Here is an 18,446-nt window from a genome sequence, read left to right on the forward strand (position 1 = left end):
ACCAACAAACAAAATAACATAAAACCACACAGGAAAATTTCTGGAGGTGGTGGAAAGGTTTAGTGCTTTCACGGTGGCAATGGTATCACAAGTATATGCATATGTCCAAATACCAAAATGTAGATTTAAACATGTGCAACTTTTATATATCAATTATACCTCAATAAAGCTTATAATAGATTAATAAGTAAAATTTAATTCAAAGCATACCAGGCATGTCTTAAAATGTTTATTTAAATGTAATATATATGCATTATAGAAAAATCTGCAAACCACAGAAAAACAAAAAATGAAAAGCAAAAGTTATAACAGACAGTGGTAATCAGTTTTACTGTACATATTTTAAGTTTTTTTGTTTGTTTGTTTTGAGACAGAGTCTCACTCTATTGCCAGGCTGGAGTGCAGTGGTGCTATCTCAGTTCATTGCAATCTCTGCCTCACAGGTTCAAGTGATTCTCATGCCTCAGCCTCCCAAGTAGCTGGGATTACAGGCCCACGCCACCACACCCAGCTATTTTTTGTATTTTTAGTAGAGACGGGCTTTCACCATGTTGGCCAGGATGGTCTCGATCTCCTGACCTTGTGATCTGCCCACCTTGGCCTCCAAAAGTGCTGGGATTACAGGTGTGGGCCATCTTGCCCAGCCAAATATATATATTTTTTAATACAGAGAAAGCAACCAGAGATCCAGAGATATTGAACAACTCACCTTGGGTTACATAGCGTGTGGCAGTGCCGAGAAGTGATCCCAGGTTGTCTAACATTGGAGATGCACACCTGATCACATTTACTGCTAGTTAAAGGTGTTAATAAACAATGACAAGTGAGCAGAATTACTCACCCAGAAAGATTATAGAGACAAAAAAGAGAAAACAGAAACATATAATGGGTGAAATAGCCATCTACCTGGTCATCAGAACGAGGACGCTAACCATTTACCTTTACCCATTAATATCTCATCAGTTATCACTTTCCATTAACTTTACATCCTGAATATTGTTTATATTCCTCCTTTTTATTTACTGGTCTCTGTTTTACTTGAGGTCTCCATCACCTAGAATATTTGAAGAGTGTCTTAAATTGTCTTCAGTCATGACACCATCCAAGGAGGGTTGCCAGATAAAATAAAGGAAGAGTATTTAAATTTAAATTTCAGATACAGAACATATAATGTTATAGTAGAACCCAACTATTGCATGGAATGTACTTATACTAAAAAGTTCCTTGTTAATTACCTGAAATACTAATTTAACTGGGAATCTTGTATCATTACTTGCTGAATCTGGCAACCCTGCTCCCAACACTACCTTTTAGGGAAACCAGAGTGACAATGAACTAATGAAAAAATAAACAAATTAACATAACCTGATTAGAGGTAAAGTGAAACCATGAAAACGTCATGGAAAATAACACATGTGGGCAACTAGTTGAAGGAGGCGTATGATTTAATAATTTGACCAGGGGGAAATTAACAAATGTAGAAGAAACAAAATAAACTAAAAATTCTTCATGAATTTCTGTGTTATTGCTAAATGATGGCCACACTAATATTTTTGATACAGTTTACTTTCATTATATTTGCTATCAGAATAAATGTCTTCTTCTAGACTTTTGCCTTATTGGAGCCCCTTTTTATTAAGTAAACAGCAGCGAGGCTGTTTAAATATATATGTCCTATTTGACCACTGCCATCTCAAAAACAGCAACCAGGTCAGCTTCAAGTACTTTCTGCTCACCATAAAAGCCTATTAGCCTATTCTCCAAAGGGCTAAGCTGAATATATTATCTGGTGATCTTAGGTTTTAGCTCTGATTCAGCCATATTTCTATTATTCGTGGCATTCAGACTTGTAGGTAAATAGACCTGATGGGCAATAAACACTGACAGGCCTTGGTGAGAGAACTGCACATTTGCTCCTTTATCTAGTAACATTTAAGGCTACAGTGGAGTGAAACTACGAGGATGAACATAAAAGGCCTAGTACATTAAGGGATGAGGAGCATAGCACCAACTCATCATTTTGAGTTCCCAGAACTTAATCAAGGATTCAGGCTTTCACATAGAACTCCCATTGGTCATTTCTTTTTAATCACTAATTATAAGAGAGATCACACATTAAATTTCCAAAGAGGAAAAAATCCCTGATGACTTCCTGTAGTCAAGGTATTCACTTCAATGCAATTTATTACGGAAATTGAACTCTTCTGATGATGATGGGTAAAAATAACCTTCAATTTCCCTTTTAGGTGTGTAGACATACAAGCAATCCCCACTTTTCTCAGCTTTGAATTTTGTTGCTCTCAGGGTTTAGCTGTGTAATAAAGACCTGGATGTCAACAGTTCGTACCAGTGTTCAAACAGATAAAGACAATACATTCAGAATAAGGATATGTAGAATAAAACATAGGGATTTCCCCAAACGGTGATTTGGGTGGTCTGGGGAAATTGTTCTTTTCCTGTAAGTAAGGACCATCTCATTATTTTGTGCTAAGCATAATGTGCCTCAGACTCTGCGTCAGGCCCTCTGTGCCTGGGAATATTTACACGTTGGGGGGAATTATTGTTGCCAGTAGAGAGTCTTGCCTGCAAGTTGTCCAGGTTCTTGGCATTCTGAACAAAGAATTAGACAAAATGCACAGCAAAGCAAGGAACAAATGAAGCAAAGAAAGCAGAGATTTATTGAAAGCAAAAGTACACTCCACAGTGTGGGAGTGGGTGAAGCAGCAGCTCAAGGGCCCCAGATACAGAATCTATTCGGGTCCAAATACCCCCAGAGGTTTCCCATTGGCCACTTGGTGGACATCTCATGTAAATACAGTGTTGGCCCGCAATCAGCATCCAGGTCAGCTTAGTTGCAGAAAGCAACCAATCAGGCTGAAGTGAAGTTACAAAGGTCATACTCCTAAACAAACATCTGATGGGCTGGGAAAAGCAACCAATCAGAGGCTAAAGTTACAAAGTTGCACTTCTATGCAAATGAAGATTTGGCCTGCAATCAGTCTGACTGGTTGCAGACAGCACCAATCAGAGGCTGAAGTGAAGATACAAAGTGACACTACTATGCAAACGTACTTTCAATTTCCCATCTGCCACACAGAAAAGGTTGGGGTTTGCAAAGGGAGTAGCCTATGGTCCTTTTGTTACTCAGGTGTGAAATGTTGGGGTTTTTGTTTCAATTTTGTTCTAGGAAGTTAGTGTGAAACGGCCTTAGGATCCCTGCCTCCAGACCCTATTCTCCCACCTGATTATCTCTTTTTGTATATAGCACCCATGTAGCCATCCAGCAAACATAGGCTAAAGATAGTAGACTAGAGATGGACAATCTGGACCATGATGATGTCATTGAACAAATTAGTTATTCAACTCCAAAGCCTCTCTACCTCTGAACTCAGTTTATATTCTTTTGCATTTTGGGGGGTAATATCCAGGTTTGTTCAAGTGTGCTGTAAATTTTATGTTAAGAAAACCTACCTTCCCTTTGGAAATCATGTAAGAAAACTAAAAATAAATGTTTAGTGTATATATATATATATATATATATACACTAAACATATATATATATATACTAAACATATATATATATACATATATATATATATTTTTTTTTCTGAGACTGTCTTGCTCAGTCATGCAAGCAGGAATGCAGTTGTACGATCTCAGCTCACTGCAAGTTCCACCTCCCAGGTTCAAGTGATTCTCCCATCTCAGCCTCGCAAGTAGCTGGGACTACAGACATGCACCACCATGCCGGCTAATTTTTGTGTTTTTAGTAGAGACGGGGTTTCACCATGTTGGCCAGGTTGGTCTCGAACTCCTGACCTCAGGTGATCCGCCCACCTTGGCCTCCCAAAGTGCTGGGGTTACAGGTGTGAGCCACCGCGCCTGGCCTACATTCTTTTTATTCCTCCTGGGCTCAAGTGATTCTCTTGACTCAGCCTCCCGAGTAGCTGAGGTTACAGGCATGGGCCACCACTCCTGGCTAATTTCTGTATTTTTAGTAGAGACAGGGTTTCACCGTGTTGGTCAGGCTGGTCTCAAACTCCTAACCTCAGGTGATCCACCGGCCTCGGCCTCCCAAAGTGCTGGGATTATAGGTCTGAGCTACCGTGCCCGGCCTTTTTTTATTTTGTCTAAAAAGATGCAGGGCTGGGTCTGGTAGCTCAGGCCTGTAATCCCAGCACTTTGGGAGGCTGAGGTGTGAGGATCGCTTGAGGCCAGGAGTTCAAGACAAGGCTGGCCAATATGGTGAAACCCCGTCTCTACTAAAAACACAAAAATTACCCACTGGGCATGGTGGCATATGCCTGTAGTCCCAACTACTAGGGAGGCTGAGGTGGGAGAATCACTTGAACCTGGGAGGTGGAGGCTGCAGTAGCCAAGACTGTGCCACTGTATTCAACCCTGGGTGACAGAGAAAGACTCTGTCTCAAAAAAAAAAAAAAAAAAAAAATACAGGATCATACCACGTCTACGTTGGCTACTTCCAATCTCTTTCTTTAGTTGATTTTGTATTGATGTTGCAACCTCAAGAGAACAAACACAGGACATTCTCATGACATCTGACACAGGAAAGGGATTAGCAATGAATGTGACAATGTGAATATCATCTTAAAGCTGATCCAGCCTAGTGAGTTCTTTTCAGCATCCTGGACACCCTACTAAATATGATTTCATGATACCTTATAGATTTATATTTTTTCTTTATAAAATAGAAAGTAAACTTTTTAAGACTGAATGAACTTTTCATTTTAAGGTGCAGTTAGTATATAAAGGTAAGGGAAGGGTACTTCTAAACACAATTTTAAAGTCATACTCTTAAAAACGATATTAGCAATAACCAAAGAGATCATTTGTAAGCATCTTGTATACAGCTATGATAAATTGACACTCACAGATGCGTTACAGGGTTATAATTTAACTACAAAACATTCAATCAAGGTAATTATATTGTACTTGTCCAAAGAAATAACTTATTAATAAAGAAGTAAGGTGGACAGTCATGAACAGCATAAAAGAGAATTCCAAGGAGACAAAAATTACGCAATATTTCTATGCATAAAAATTACCCAGAGATGTCCTCAGCCACAAGTCGACAACCAGCATGGAGGACCCTATAATGACCTGTCTCAGTCAGCTACATCAGGGTACCATAGTTCTGGTAACATCACTGCTTAACATAATCCAGCTGACTAGCCTTGTAGATTCTGTGCCTAAAAAACAACCATTGGATAATAATTGAGCTATTCAAAAAAATTTATCTATAAGTAGAGAAAGTGCTGATGAGTAAACATCAGTATCTTCTCCCTTTGTTAGTTTTGGTTCTTATTCTACTTGAACCAACCAGTATTCCACCTTTTAAACAGAATTATCTGATGAGTTTGACCCTTGTGATTCAGCTCTGTGAAGGCTGATGACTTCTGAATTCACCAACATTTGGGTTTCCATGCCTAAGAGCTTGAAAAAAAAAAGATTTTAGAACATGGGGACCATTCTGTCACAAGTGAGAAAACTAAACTATCAAGATTAAGTGATGGAGATTTTGAGGTCCCTGTCACAGCAGCATAACTTGTAGCCTAATTCACATATACTACCTCATTCAGTGCTTAAAAGGTACTACGCAGGTAGCACAAAAACAAAAAATAACAAAGGCCAAGGTGATATAAGCCAGATTGAAAAAAAAAAAAAAAAAAAACAGTGACCACATATTTAAAATGTGGAAAAAAGCCTAAAATAAAGGAATAACATCTAAGCAAAGACCTGAAAGAAAACCACAATATGAAATATATTTTTAGTCTTCTCTGCAAAGAGCCAAAGAGCTTTGGGCAGTAGAATTCTGAGATGGGCCAGCAGTCAGGCAATTAGGAAGTTCTTAGATACAAGACAAAAAGTTCAAAGATGGGTAGAAATTGAGAGGGAAAGAAAAGTTAGAATAAAGCCTCCTTTTATACTTTCTGACAAGGCAAAAATTGACATTCTTTTTTAGACAATTGCAGGTTCAAGTGTGTTTACAAGTATGGTTGCTCATATATGTGGCCAGGGTGGGGGTACTTACAGGACAAACAGATTCTTCTCATTCATTCATACTTAAGATATGGATTTCTTGGCACAAATAGGGCAGTGAGAAGTGAAATATTACTACAACCCCGTGTCTGCGTCTGACCATGTCTGTGGCTCTCACCGTCTCCCAGTGGGACAATTCATTGTTACTTTGCACCTTCAAGGTCATATTAGAGAAGAGGCAACAGCCAGGAAGGCTAGCTGGGCCTTAAAATATATGATTTATTTTATTTATAAAATATAAGACTTTACATTTTTCTTTCTTTTTTTCTTCATAATTTTTTTAAGACAGGGTCTCACTCTGTCACCCAGGCTGGAGTGCAGTGGCACAATCTCTGCTCTTTGCAATATCTGCCTCCCTGGTTCAAGTGATTCTCATGCCTCACCCTCCCTAGTAGCTGGGACTACAGGCGTGTACTACCACACCCAGTTAAGTTTTGCATTTTTAGTAGAGACAGATTGCACCGTGTTAGCCAGGCTGGTCTCAAATTCCTGACCTCAAATGATCCGCCTCTTCCAGCCTCCAAAGTGCAGGGATTATAGGCACAAGCCACCATGCCCAGCCAAAACTGGTACCTTTTTCAAAGTAAAATCAAGTCAAGATGGAAACCTGGAAGGTTGCCATCCTGTACTCTTAGGAGCAAAATGAAGGTCTTGAGGCCAAAAAGCGAGTGCAGACACTCTAAGACTCCAAAGTCTCTAGGGTCTGGTAGTTTGACTATCAGGGGCCAGAAATGCAGAAATAACCCAATCCTTGGGCTAGGAATGTGCAACTGTCTAGTGCCATGGTGAGGGACTGCAGCCGTCAGTGTCACTAATGTGGAAGGGCGAAGGCAGTCAAGAGAGGGAAAGAGGGTCTTCAGGAAATGATACTGATGGAGCAAGAACAGGGAGCCGGGATTCCAGAGGTGCAGCGGGCTGCAAGTCTCCTGATAAATAAACCCCCATGAATGAATGTTTTGTCTTGGAAAGCATTGTATGGTATAAAGACTCTACATTCCTGCATTTTGTCACAAGCCTCTAAATCCCCAACCTAGAGCATCTGGACAGATCTCACTTCTTCACATGCAGATTCCTGAATTCAGTAAAAAATCCAATAGGAATTTAGTGACCTCATTTAATAGTAATATTCCCAATATCAAACAGATCCACTACCATCACAGTGTCCTTTTAAGAAAATAAATATGTGAGTAAATACAGAAACAGATGGATATTTTACAAATGCCTGATGGACAACAACAGTGAAAAGGACCGGTCACAGCAATAACTCAAGTGTGGGCTAATCTGTAATGGACACATGTATCCTAAGAAGACAGTGGCAAAATGTTTCTAATGTGAATTTAAAATGTTTGAGTTTGGGGGCCTTCTCTGTTTCTGCTCCTGATTTATATGCTGTCTCCAGAGCGTGAGGATACAAACGATTTCCTGAGGGCAGAATCTTCCTCTGCTCCTGCACACTGCAGGGCTGCTCTAGAGCACAGAGCCCCTGGCAGGATTCGTCTCAGGTGAAAAGAACATCAAAGCTGTTACTTTGAAAAAAGACGCACTCCAGAAAACGCAGCACAGTATGGATTTTGCAACAGATCTCACACTGGGGAAAAATAAATCCAGCTCAATTATATTTGGGTCCTGCCTTTATAAAGGCTCATTAACCTCTAAATCATTCAAAAGATGTAAAGGAAGAGTAAAATGAACCACAGCTTTCCCTGCCAGCTTTTTTCAAGGTGAAATATTCTTGGTGTTTGGGTACCTGGAAAGGAAGAAATGTTTAAGGAACTCTGGTTCTCTGACATTGACACAGACAGGAAATTGGATGTATTTATCTATTTTAAGGAAACTGTCTAGTGTTATTTATTCTCCTCCACCACCCCACATCATATGAGGTGAGTCAAGCAATTATTGAACCTCAATTCATGGTCGTTGAATACTATGAAAAAATGCTCAAATGTCACCTGAGACTGTGGGCTATATAACACAATTGAGTTTCTAATAAAAGTAAAAGAGAAATTGGCAAAGCATAGGAAAGCCACTAGTGAAGATCTATATGAGGCAATAAAGACAGCAGGGACGATCCTAAATTAAGAAGAGAAAAAAGGGAAGAAAATCAGAGGCCGTCCACAATACTGAAGAATGTAAGAACTGAAGATGATTCAGCAGACGACCTGAAATTTCCTCTGTCTTGAATTTTCAAGAAATGGAACGTGCCCTCCACACTCGTAAGTGGGTCAGAGTGTGTTCCCGCTGCATGGATGGGCAAGCTGGCTGGCCAAGAGTTTGTCTCAAGGTTTGGCTCCATCAGACAAACAGGTGCACCAGCATTTCCCTCCTCCATTCCCAAGGGCACCTTCTTAGAAAATGAAATTTCATGCTCAGTCAAACTTTAGAAACATATGATTTAAACATATGCCAGTCTCTTTCTACATATTTGCAGCTTTGCAATTCTTCACCTCCCAGCCCCTTTCTTAAAATAGCTTGTGGTTGAAGCTAAAATGTTTAGTTGAACAGTCATCTTTTCCTCTTCTTATCTAGCCTATAGAAATCTCTCATGAGAAAACTGAGCAGCCACAAGAAAACTGAGTTAGTGACAATTTATAATGTGATATTTTGATGCCCGAGACTATTTTCAGAATTACAAGAAAATTTTCCTTTTCCAAACACACAGTCTTCCAGAAAAAAATCTACCATGGACCATAACCAATGAACACCAGCTGATTCACGTCTTGCCAGTCCCACTTTAAGAAAAAGAAAGAGAGACAGGGTATGTGAAAAAGTTATAAAGATAAAAATATCTTCAGAGGACATAAGGTAATAATCAAATTTCCATTCACATAGGGTAAGAAATCTTTTCTATAAGGTGAAAAGTATAAGAGACATAAACTGCCCAGAGTTACAGGATAATTAATTTACATTGATTATTTTACTAAAACACAAATATAGAAAGTGCTTGTGAAAAACATTATTTGGCAAAAAAATCAAATAATTATAACGCTTTATGTACCCTTAAATTAGCAGCAATCCATTACAAACAACAGATTTTATATTAAGGGTCCCACATGAGCTTCTAATAACAAAGGTCACTTTTTACCAAGACATAACTTGTGGCTGCTCAGACAGTAGAATTGGAAAGAAAGGCTCTTCTCTGATTTTACCTTCCCAAACTGATGCATGCCAATGAAATAAAACATTATCCTGCCAAATGCAAGCAACCCTGGGGGAGCTTTTCATTGATTAAGTAAGGTCTTATTGTGATTGGCTCACATCATTTCCCAATATTTCACAATGTGTGTCTCCCAAATTTTCCAAATCCTTCCTAATTTTCATCCAAAGTCACCTCAAGCTTCTAGAACCAGTGGAACTACTGTTCACCGTGACAACCTTCCTGAATAGCCTACCCCAAGCTCACCAGGCTCACTCAGCCACATCATAACTTCCATCTAACTGGCCCGCTATCATTTCTCTATAGGTAAGCCCTAACTCCTCAATCAAGGTCATTGAAATTAAGTGAAAATGATTGAAATGACCAAGGCATCAGGAATGGTAGTTTACAGTTCTTCCACATGCATTCTGCCGGAACACAATATATATTTCATGATAACAAGTGATCCTCTTGGGAGGAAGGAAGACTTGGTATCTGCTGGGAATATGAGTGAAATCAGCCCCAGAAGAATAACAAGGTGATGGTGAGGACACACAAGACCAATTTCCCAAGATTGTCAAGGAGAGTGCAGTCTACAAATGAATAGAAAGCAGCATTTTAAAAATGATATAGACTCGACTAGGAAATATCAGATTCTATCTCATAAAAAGAGTAAATTGTTTGCTAAAATCTTTGTTTCAGCTACATATATGTGTGTGCTGGATTATGATGTGAAATCTATTTCTTACTCTGGGACAAGGTCAGAGAGGTTTAAAATGCACTGCTTTAATCTGTCTCAAAATGCGTTCCACAAAAAAGCAGTTCCACCAATATGACCTGCAGAAAAGGGCCCCAAAGTCGATGATGTTCAAAAACAGTAGATTAAACCAAATTAAACAGATATTTTAAATGCCTGAATTACCAGGGCTTTTAAAATGTTAATATGATCATAAGTGTTCAAGGCTAGAAAATAGTATTGATGCAGGATATTTTCCTGACCCCTTCACGGGACCTGTGACAGAGGTGCCCCGTTTACTCAGCTCACCATGCTAAACCCCTCACAGGAGGGAGTGTGCAAGTGAGTGCAGGAACAAGCCTGCTCCTTCGGCACCAGCAGGAACAAACTCCAATTACTCACTTGGGCCTGCTGTGCCCCTCCCCTTGCGGGAAGGAACATGTAGGGAAGTGAGGGCAGGAAATGGTCAGCTGCTTTAGCCCCAGCAGGAGCAAATCATGTGTAGGCCCTGTGGTGACATCCAGGTGGGGCTGACTGTGACCCCAAGGCCCCAGAGGGCATGTTACAATGCTGTCTTAGGTCTGCTGTCAGCAGACAACAGTGTGTTATCAGCTCAGCGGGCCCTTTGCCTCATGGAGTGCAGAGGCTTCCCTCTGCCAGTGAGGGCAAAGGGGCATTGTAACAACAGCCTTTTGGGGTACCCACACTTGTTGGGTCCTGAATTCTTGTCCGGTACACTAGAAGAGTAAGGTTACCTAGACAAATGGAAGGATGATGAAGGCAGACAATTTTATTGAGTGACGAAAGAGGCTCTCAGCAGAGGGGGAGCTGGAAAGGGGATGGGAAGGGAAGGTCACTGTCCCCTGAAGTCAGGTCGTCTCTCTTCCTTTCTCCTCCGAGGCCAGGTTGCCTCTCTATGACACTCAGCAGTGGCTCTGAAGCCAATTCTCCTCTCCCCGATGTCCAGACATTTCCGCTGTCTACCAGCTGAGCCTGGGGTCTTTATAGGCACAGGATGGGGGTGAGGCGAGCCATAAGTAGTTTGGAAAAGGCAACATCCAATTGGTAAAAAGACATTATTCAGAAAGAACCAGTCGGGAGAGAGCGGGTAAGCAGGGGTAGAAGCTCTCACTTTGGGCCATGGGTTCAGGCTTTCTGGCTTAAAGGTGGGGCTTTGCCAGGGACCTGCCTTGTCTGCCTAGAGTTTCTCTGCCTCCTGTCTCCATCAGTATAAAGCACACCCTAACTATATGGCCATGAAACCTAGGGCAGGTGGAGGAACTAGCCTCTCTCACACCACACTCTGAAAAACAGTGCTCAAAGCCAGTGCTGCTGAAGACACAGGCATCGCCTCTGCATTTCCCGTCTGATTTCCCCTCTGACGTATGACTGCCCCGCACAGCAAAGCCCATTCTAGATTACGGGGAAGTGCTCAGCAAGCAAGAAAAACACTGAGAACATCTGGGAGAAGAAAATAATAAGAAAATGCCTGAAAATTTGGTTTCATGTTATAAGGAATGGAAAATTCATTTCAATTCAGCCCCCAAATCTCATATAGGTTTCTCATGGGACCATTTGTGAAGTAGATATGTTACGATCAAAAATGGTAGTAGATCAAGAAAATACTGAATGTCCTACACTCTAGTGACACTAGTACAAAAGGAGAAAAAAAAAAAAAAGGAAAAGAAATGAGACGAAGTGTGTTTAAATGGCACTTGCCCAGGTCTGCTTATTTTCCTCAGCATCTGTCAGTTCTGCTGAACTGCATTTGTCTTGGTACTAGTCACTACCATTAAATTTAGACAGTCTAAAACAATTGTTATATGAAATACAAGGTAGATAATTTGTTATTTAAGCATCAGAAAGTAAAAGAGCATCAGGTAGTAAAAATAATCAAAACAATTCATAATATTTTCTTTATGAACTCATGTACTATTTGTTAATAGGAAGCTATGGTTTTTATTTTTCATATGAATGAAAACTCGATACATATATATTTTCTTTCTTTGATAGATATTCTCTCTCACCAGTATAAAAGGAAATAGCTTAATTCAAAAACCAGGTTACCAAAATGAAGGACATTAATTCAACTCTGGATTTCAGGTGATGCAAAAAAACAAAAAAATTCAAAAAAAGCACAAAAAGGACTCTGAAGATTATTTACGTACTTTTCAGCAAAACATCCACAAAATGACTTCTAGTCTCTATGGTAAATCAAAGATGGAAAAAAAAAAAAACAACCTAAAAAAAAAATGACTTACGCAGCTGTTTCCATTGAAAAATTACTTTCCATTAGGAGATGAAGAAAATGTAGCATTTGGTTAATCCCTGGCAGTGGCTTGCCATTCTCTTAATACTTTCTTCTGCATCTACACAGTTCTTAGTCAGCACATATCTGATATTTTGCCATACTGCTATTTTAATTACAAAAAACGAATCAAGTGAAAACTAATTTAAATAATCAAGTAAGTCAAGGGCAAATTAATCCTGATTCGTCTAATACAAGTTTATTACATCAAAATCCCTATCTACTCTCATCAGAGAATTTGGGATTATAGTTGAATTTTCTTTTTAAGCAGCACTATGAGACTACCAGGAATACAGACAGAACTAATAGTGAATTTCAACATCAGAGACAGCAAGCGGAATATCATAGATACAGACAGAACTAGTACTGAATTTCAGCATCAGAGACAGCAAGCAGAATATCATAGTTTTATAAAAGCGATCTCAGAACATTCAAAGTCCATCAAGCAGAAAAGAACAGAACAGAATGGTCTCAAAGAATTAAAATGTTGACTATTAATCTCAATGCCCAGAAAAACTTGCCTTCATCCAATTCTAAGGAGGCACTTTTGAAGTCTCCATCATGTAAGCCACATTCTGTAAATCTTGACATGGCTCAGTTCTCAGAAACTTTCAGTTAAGAAAAAAAAAAAGAGTCAAAGGAAACACTAATTTCGCTAAAGAAGGAACAAAAACCAAAAGGTGATAAGTGATTATAAAACCATTTTCAATAAGATGCGTAGAATAAGGTACAATGTCTAAAGAATGCAAAAGGATAGAGAAGCCCAGGGTACTTGCTTCTTTAAAACCATTTGATTTCTTCCAGACAGACAAAATTCAGGGAAGGGATAGTGGAAATGAGGAAAATGAGTCATAAATATATGCCTTCACCCACATCTCATGTTTCCTTGGTTAGACTAAATATTTTAATATTTACATCCCTATGTACTATATATATATTTTTGCTATGCCATCGTAATCAAAACAACTAATATAGCAATATTGGATACCAATGACAGTCAAACGCCACTGAATGGGCCACTGAATAATGGAATTGTATCCAATTGTCCAAAAGTAACATTACTTGGTGTATTAGTCAGGGTTCCCTGAAGGGACAGAACTAATAGGATTGATGTCTATATGAAGGGGAGCTTATTAGGAGAACTGACTCACAGGATCACAAGATGAAATCCCACAACAGGCCATCTGCAAGCTGAGGAGCAAGGAAGCCAGTCTAACTCCCAAAACCTCAAAAGTAGGGAAGCTGACAGTGCAGCCTTCTGTCTGTGGCTGAAGGCCCAAGAGACCCTGGCAAATCACAGATGTAAGAGTCCAAAAGTTGAAGAACTTGGAGTCTGATATTCAAGGGCAGGAAGCATCCAGCACAGGAGAAAGATGGAGGCCGGAAGACTCAGTAAGTCTGCTCTTTCATTTTCTGCTGCTGCTTTATTATGGCCACACTGGCAGCTGATTAGATTGTGCCCACCCAGATTGAGGGTGAGTCTACCTCTCCTAGTCCACTGACTCAAAAGTTAATCTCTTTTGGCAACCCCCTCACAGACACACCTAGGAACAATACTTTGCATCCTTCAATCCAATCAAGTCAACACTCAGTATTAACCATCACCCTTGATTAGCAGACAATGTTCTCCCCCTTTGCACACAGGTGGAACAGAGATGGACATCACCGATTTGGGGTTAGTAAAGACTCCAGACCATGTGGCCCTATTTGGGCGCCTGATTTGTCTAAGCATCCCCTTGATGTTGGGTACTCAGGTCATCTCCAGCATTTCCCAGTTGCAAATCACATTTTATGAATACCTTTATACATCAATCTTTCATTTCTAGTTATTTCTTCATGGAAGAAGTGGAATAAAGAACTGAGTTAACAGGAATATTTTTAATCCTCTTGATACATTTTAATCTGGTTGATTTAAAAAAAAAAAAACTACTGGCAAGCCACATTTTGTCAGTAGTTTTTTTTCCTAATCTCGAATTACCTTCCTACTCTTGTTTTTAGTCTATTCTCTTCTCCTCTGCCTCTTCCCCAACACACCCCTGTACCCCATGCTCCAGCTCCAAGAACCCTTCCTGCACAGAAAAGACAGGATGGCACTTCACCCTTCCATGCTAGCTCCTGGTTTTGTTTCATTTTCACATGTAATGCCTTCATACCCTTCTCCTCTTGCTCTCTATTTAACGCTCCTGATTACCCCCACCGAGAATGGCTCACTTCCTCATCAAGGTTACTAAGTGTTCTGTTCATGCCTCATTTGTAGCAAGCACAATTTACATTTTCTAGAAATATAAATTTACCAAAAAGCTGCTCCAGCTAAAAGATGGTCTCTAAAAGTACTGACAAAAATGCAACTGGTACTGCAAGACTGGAGCCTAGAAAATGCTTCTGCACATAAAAGGCACTCTAAAGGAAATGCTTAGGAAATGCAATTAATACAGGGGAAATTTAAAAGACATCTTAAATGGCCTCAATTGTACTCTTTCAGGATAATTTATAATCTGCTAATGATAAAATGCAGATGGTGGACTATATTAATTTCAAAATGCTCTACCACAGTTTTACTAGATATTTCTGGTACTATAATGCAAAACCAACCCAAGACACATTCAGAAAGACTTCTCATTCCCTCCAACTATAGCCAAGTTGAACTCCTTACTCTTGTTAGGCATGCATACTGTGGATCTCAGGTTTTAATGGTCTCTGTATTTTATCAACAGCTTGTCTTTCATAGTAATAATACTTTTAGTCCTCTGGTGTCAACATTTTGTTGCAATTTTGTTGAAACTTCTTAATTTAATATCTGAAATCATATTAAAGCCTTCTATGTTTCTTTGAGATTTTTTTTTGCTAGGAGTCTGCTGTTTTCAGCCACCTATCAGAAGATAACTCATGAAATAGAGTATAATTGTCAGGGTGCAATAAATTTTTGGCATATTTTCTATTTAACTGATACGAAATATAATACAAGGTCTGTTAAATAACGAAAATTTAAAAAAGGAATACCATTAGGAAGGTTTTCTGTTTGGGTGATGGATGTGATCTATCATATAGTTGTAAATAATAAATTCAGTTTTCTGTCTCAACGGTTGTTCTCTTCTTTCTCCTCAGGAAATGTTACACGCTGAGCGTCTGTCTCCCAGAACAGTGCTCCTGAATATTGAAAACATGCTGCCCAGATCTTTCTTTCTTCTTTGACAAAGGATACTTAGCTTGTAGAGTGTAAAAGACCAAAGCTTTTTTTTGTTTGTTTGCTTGTGTTTTTTTTTTTTGGTTTGTTTTTGAGATGGAATCCCACTCTGTTGCCCAGGCTGGAGAGCAGCGGCATGAACTTGGCTCACTGCAATCTCCGCCTCCCGGGTTTAAGCAATTCTCCTGCCTCGTCCTCCAGAGTAGCTGGGACTACAGTTGTGCACCAGCATGCCTGGCTAATTTTTTATTTTTAGTAGAGACAGGGTTTCACCATGTTGGCCAGTCTGGTCTTGAACTCCTGGCCTGAAATGATCTGCCCGCCTTGGCCTTCCAAAGGGCTGGGATTACAGGTGTAAGCCACCGCGTCCAGCTGCTTGTTCCTCTTCTGCCTTCTTCCTATTCCTTTCTTTCCTCCTGCCTTCACCCAACACGGTTTGTGGTCCCTGTTACTTGGGACTATTGTAGGCTTCAAACGAGTCTCGTATGAGCAGTCTCTAGTTCATATTCCACCCCTGTAGCTAGTGCGCCCATGTTAAAGCTCTATAGCGTTCACATTACTCCTCTGTTCATGAATGCTCATTAGCCTTCCACTAACTACCATATTAAAGCCCATCCCCACCTTGGCATTCAGGGCCATCCACATAACACTAACCCTAAGCCTAGTCAGAGCCCATTTACTTGTGTTTGTACCTCCTACTGTCCTCCCACACTCACCCTTAGAGCCCCTCTGGACCAGGCTCTATGTCAAAAACACCAGGTGATTTGCTTACCTTTAGGCCTTTGCCTTGCCTATCTCTATCTATTAAATTCTGCTGATCTTCTCATCGTAAATACTGTTTTCTATTGACTAATTATCTATGAGAATCACACAGATACTCATACGTGAGCATTGCTTTTCCAGGATGCAACAGAACTTAATGTTTCTTATAGACCTGGCCATATTTTACTTTTCTGTTTTTTGGTAAAAAGATTAATTTAATAGAAAAAAAAGAGTCACATTTATTGTACATTTATGTACCAGGCTTTAAGATAATGTTTTGTTTTGTTTAAAAACTCTTACTATTACAATAAAATGGAACAAAAATAATTTCTAAAGAGATCAAATAACGATCTCTTGAAACATAAGGATGTAGAGGGTCTTTGGTCAGTTTCCTCATTTAAGGATCTAGTCTCAGCATTGCAGTTCCATACATTTGATTGTTGGACCAAAGATTTGAGCAAGTTCACCAAAATTGCTCATGAATAACAAGTGCAAATGACAGTTAATAATAGAACCAAACTATTTTTCAAGTGACTACAGGGACAGAAATACTTTAACAAGATAATTAAGGGATTAACAAATTATTATCCAGAATATTATATGCTATGTATATATACAATATTCTTTCATTATTCTTGGTTTTATTTTTCTTTTTTAGGAAGCTTTTCTACATATTAGCAACACACACTTGGCAATTTAATTTTAAAAATAACATTTGCAATACAATCAAAACCTGACCTACTTAGGGACAAGACCTATAGACTGAAAACTAGAACGCACTGCTGAGAGAAATTTTCAGAAAGTCTTGAATAAAATGGTAAGTATGTCTTTTACAAGTATCTGAAAATTCAATATTGTTCAGATCTCCCCAAACAGATCTATAGTTTTAATGTAATTTAAACGAACATCTCAAAAGGCAGATTTCTTTGTAGAAATTGACAAGAGAGTTCTAAATTTCATATGGGAATAAAAAGGACCCAAACTAGCCAATATAACTTTGACAAAGAAAACAAAGTTGGAGAACTTCTGCTACTTTTCTTCGAGTTTTATTATAAAGTTATAGTCATCAAGAAAGTGTGCTATTAGCATCAGGACAGAGGAAGAGATCAATGGAAAAGGACAAACAGTCCAGAAATAGACAAATAGTAATCTGCTAATTTTTGGCAAAATGCAAGAGTAATTCAGTGGAGAATGGATAATATTTTCAACAAGTGGCTCTGGATCAATTAAATTGATCTGATCTATGGCTTGTACCTTGTAACGTTTTTCATAGCCCTAAATATGAAGGTCTGGAAGGAAACCAAGAAGAAAATTTTTGTGACCTTTAACTAGGCAAATATTTCTTGAATGTAACACCAAAAGAATGATCCACAAAAGAAACATTGTATAAATTGGACTTTATCAAAATTTAAAACTTCTGCTCTTTGAAAGACATGTTTAGGGAATGCAAAGACAAGCATGCACAGACTAAGAGAACATATTTGAAAATTATAAATCTGATGAAGAACTTGCATCTAGACTCTATAAATACTTTTCAAAACTCAATAATAAGAAATTAAGCTACCCAATAAAAAACAAGCAAAAGATTCAAGCGGACTAAATTTTAACAAATAAAATATATGGATGGCAAATAACCACAATCAATGATGGTCAATAGTATTAGTCATTCAGAAAATGCTTATTAAAATTCTAGCAATGCAAATTATAGTGACATAAAACCAAGCTGTGTTTGCCTACAAATGATGGGACTAGAGGAGTGAAAGGAAGGGATGGCTGAATGGCAGTAGGAGACTTTCCTGGTTCTAGACATGTTCATTATGATAGCAGTGATAGTTTCACAGGTATTTACAGATATCAAAATATATAAAAGCATATACACTTATAGCACTGTGTCAAACTATACCTCAGTAAAGCTATAAAAATAATCATGCTAGCAATGATCTCCATTTTCCAAGTTAGTAAAATAATTTTCAGAAAAGGAAAGGTCTGCATGTGTGAGAGAGAAAAAAGGACCACATTAGCCTAAAAACAAACAAACAAACAAACAAACAAACAAAAACCCTGCCTAAACCAGATGGCTGTCCTGGGACTCAAGGAACTGTGCTTTAAGAGGGGACTTTCTCCTGTAGTCCCAGCTACTCGGGAGGCTGAGGCAGGAGAATGGCGTGAACCCGGGAGGCGGAGCTTGCAGTGAGCCTAGATCACGCCACTGCACTCCAGCCTGGGCGACAGAGCGAGACTCTGTCTCAAAAAAAAAAAAAAA

The 18,446-nt window shown here is 39.1% G+C and overlaps 1 protein-coding gene across 1 annotated transcript in view; it reads right to left on the minus strand.

The window, feature by feature from the left end:
• Window positions 1–18,446, minus strand: part of PRKN (parkin RBR E3 ubiquitin protein ligase) — a 1,392,587-nt gene that overhangs the window by 802,763 nt on the left and 571,378 nt on the right.

The sequence above is a fragment of the Pongo abelii genome, chromosome 5 (assembly GCF_028885655.2).
Source record: "Pongo abelii isolate AG06213 chromosome 5, NHGRI_mPonAbe1-v2.0_pri, whole genome shotgun sequence".
Classification (NCBI taxonomy): Eukaryota; Metazoa; Chordata; class Mammalia; order Primates; family Hominidae; genus Pongo; species Pongo abelii.